This window comes from Gavialis gangeticus, unplaced genomic scaffold (assembly GCF_001723915.1).
Source record: "Gavialis gangeticus isolate Ggan-Ray unplaced genomic scaffold, GavGan_comp1, whole genome shotgun sequence".
NCBI lineage: Eukaryota > Metazoa > Chordata > Crocodylia > Gavialidae > Gavialis > Gavialis gangeticus.
Genome location: NW_017728992.1, coordinates 116,219,781 through 116,223,826, shown reverse-complemented (window position 1 = coordinate 116,223,826; position 4,046 = coordinate 116,219,781).

Sequence of the window (4,046 nt, the reverse complement as noted above, 5' to 3'; positions counted from 1 at the left end):
TTGGCTTTTATACCTTTCCTTAGCCATGTTTCTACTCCTGCCTCCCCAACATATCTTAAAGTTGGCATATGATCTGCCCTGCTGGCCTCATTCTGTGTCCAAATCTGCCTCTCCGAGGATCGTCACCTTGTCGTTGTGGAGAGGCTTGCATGTTCCAATGACTCTGAGAGTGATGCTGTCTGGAGCTCATGGTCCTGATAGGGCCACCCACAGTGGCAAGGTCAAGGGGGAGGTTCTATAGAAAGAATGATCCAAGCAGTCCTCAGTGGCAGAGGAGGTGGAGGAAGGCTGAGGCCCCAATGGCTGTGACGGCAGAAGAAGGCTGCAATGGAGAAGTGGCCCCAGTCGTCATGGTTCACCATGCCACTGAACCCGGCCACCAACTGCCAAAACCATGTGGGCCTGACTGCGTACTGGAGTCCCTGTGCTAAACATGCCACATGAAGGCTTCTGTCCAATCCAAAAGCCCTGTGGTAATGGAGGATTGGCAACAGGGGCAGGGCTGTGATACCTGGAGACCCCTAGCCAAGAATCTGCACACAGGTGGCAGATCCATGATGGTTATTAGGCACCTGCACCAGGATAGGGCTGTCCTTCAGCAGGTGCATCGGTGATTGAGCACTCCTTTTTAGGATACTCTCTGCTTACCCCAATGGGGAGGGGACTAGAAAAGGTGCTCCAAAATTAGGTTGTCCCATATTTCTTGGCTGGGAAACCACCCAGCAGTATCACCACTCTTGTGGTTGAAATAAGAAAAAGCTAAACTTTAGAACCTGGAATGTGAGAGCGCTCATCTACAACGCAAAGAGTGATCATCCAGAAAGAAACTGCCATTGTGGCTCAGGACCTAGCGAGGCACAACATGGATATTACTGCTCTCCATGAAACCCGGCTCACTGGGGAGGGACAGCTGATGGAGGTCAGTGGAGGATACACCTTCTTTTGGAATGGGAAACCAGACCACAACCCTCGTATCCACGGAGTTGGTTTTGCCATCAGAAACGAAATCATTGACGTGTTCCCTGAACTCCCTTTGGGTGTCAATGAAAGACTGATGACCCTTCACCTGCACCTCAGCCAAAACCAATGCGCCAATGTCATCAGTGCATATACCCCAACTCTGGACTCCCACGAGCAAGTTAAGGAAAGGTTCTACTCGGATCTCGACAGTGCCCATGCCTCCATCCCCAGGGATGACAAAGTTGTTTTCCTGGGTGACTTCAACGCCCAAGTTGGATGTGACCATGAAATCTGGAGCGGAACTATTGGCAGGAATAGTGTAGGAAAGGCCAATGCCAATAGTATCCTGCTTCTGACCAAATGCGCCCAACACAGCCTGATTGTGATGAACACCATCTTCCACCAGAAAGACTGGGTCAAGGCCATGTGGAGGCATCTGAGGTCAAAGAACTGGCACTTCTTGGACTACATCATCGTCCAAGGTATAGACCTGAGGGATGTGCTTGTCACAAGGGCCATGAAGAGATCTGAAGACTGCTGGACAGACCACCAATTTGTGCACTCAGTGATGAAATCCACTTGGGGCCCAGAAGGCTGCCTGGAGACTGCTCAACATTACAGCTCTGAAGGACCCTGGACAGCGGGAGGAGTTCCAGGCCCAGTTGTATAGTGCACTGGAGCAAGTCCCTACTGCTGATGATATCTCCATCCAGGCACACTGGGAGCAACTGAAGTCTGCTGTCCAAGATGCCTGTGCCCAGACTATTGGGTCTGCATAGTGACAGAGCCAGGACTGGTTCAACACTAATGGTGCTTAGATTTGCAGTCTCTTTGAGTGGAAGCATGCAGCCTTCATCCCCTGGTAAAGCCATCCATGAACTCAGCAAAAGACAGCAGTGTACCACCAGCTGAAGGCTGAGGTCAACCAAGTGATGCATCTGTGACATGATGAACAACTGGTGGGTGGAGAAGGCATGCGTGATCCAGGGCTACGCCAACTAGCCCCATGTGCATACCTTCTTCCAGGCTACCAAGACAACCTGCGGACCCTGCTCCATTGAACAAACCCCCCTCCAATCATAGGGCGGCTCCCAACTTGTCAAGGATGATGACGCCATCCATCTGCATTGGAAGGAGCATTTCAAACTCCTCCTTAACTAGGAGTCCACCATGTCAGAGAAGACCCTCCAAGCCATCCCACAATGCCCTGTGGTGGATTCCCAACCATGGGAGAGCTGAAGTGGGCCATCCAACAGATGAAAACCAAGAAAGCCTGTGGGCCAGAATGGTATACCTGCAGAGGCCTACCATGCTGGTGGTTTCCAGCTCACATCACGACTCCACCAGCTTATCCTCTGCCTTTGGGATGAAGAGGACATCCCTGGGGATCTCAAGAATGTGTCCATCTACAAGAAGGGGGACAAATCTGACTGTGGGAACTACAGGGGCTTTCCCTCCTGTCCATTGTGGGTAAGATCCTGGCCTGCATCCTCCTGAACCACCTTCATCCCATCACCAAGGAGATTCTTCTGGAAATCTGGGGCAGCTTCCAACCATTCTGGGGCACTGTGGACATGGTTTTCATTGCCAGGCAAATCCAAGAAAAATGTTGGGAGCAAAATCAAGAACTGTTCCTTGCCTTCATTGACCTGACCAAGGTGTTTGATTCCTTAAATTGTGAAGCTCTGTGGACCATCCCCCATCACCTTGGCTTCCCGCTGAAGTTTGTCACCATGCTAAGGCTCCTGCATGACAATATGACCACCACTGTCCTGAGTGGAACATCTGAAACCAATGCCTTCTGCATCTGGATTGGGGTCAAACAAGGTTGCATGATCACTCTCACCCTGTTCAGCATCTACCTGACCGTCCTCAATCACCTCATCCAAGATGATCTATCATCCAGCGTCAGTATCCAGTATCAATTGGATGGGAAGCTTTTCAATCTTGGGTGCTTCCGGGCAAAAATGGAACTTGCCACTAACAACATCTACAACCTTCAGTTTGTGGATGATTGCTGCATGATGGTTCACTCTGCACAGGATGTGCAAATAACATTATATCTCTTCAACACTTTGTATAAGAGACTTGGCCTGTCTTTGAACATTGCCAAGACAAAGGTTCTCCACCAACCCTCCCTAGGCCAGCTGAACGCCCCTTGCAGTATCTACGTAGATAGGGAGGCTCTGGAGTATGTGGAGCACTTTCTGTATCTCGGCAGCCACCTTTCTCAATGGGCTACCATCAATGAAAAAGTCCAGCACCAGGTCAGCTGTGACAGTGCCACCACCTTTAAGTTGCGGCAAAGTCTCTTCAAAAATAGAGACCTTTGGAAGTTGACGAAGGTCCTGGTCTACAAGGTTGTTGTGCTGACCACCCTCCTCTACTGCAGTGAAACCTGGACTGTCTACCAGCACCACATTAAGACCTTTGGGAGCTTTCCCTAGTGGTACTTGCATTGAATCCTAGGGATCAAATGGGAGGACTGCCAGACCAGTGTGAGTGTCCTCAATGAAGCTTCCAGCACCTTGTGCACTGTCCCCATCACCTTCCCACTGCCTGAGACCACGTGGGAACAGGCTGGCTGCCCCAGGAAGGTAGCAGGAGGGTGGCTGGGTGTGCTGGCAGCCAGATAAGATGGTGAGAATGATGCACAGGGCACTGGAAGCCCGCCATGCCTGTGCTTCCCTGAGCACGCCCAGGCTTCCAGTGCCCTATGAACTGTCCCTGCCACCTTCTCCAGATAGGACTTTTTGTACATGAGGAATATCACTGTAATTTGGTCAGCACAAACAACCTTGTAGACCAGGACCTTTGTCAACTTCCCCAAGCACCCCCAGGCTTCCAGCACCCTGTGCACTGTTGGATCTGATGAGTGCTGCCTGCAAACTGGGGCTGCACCCACGCAGCTAGTACCCTGCCCGGGTGTCTTTGGGGGGCAGTGCTGCTGCAGAGGGAAGCACCAGGCCTTCCCACAGCTCAGAGGCTGCATGACCCAGTGGATGCATGGGGAGGCTTTGCCGAGGGGGGGTTGGAAAGCCGTGAGGGGCCTGATTTCCCCCCCCCCCCCCCCCCCCCCCCCCACC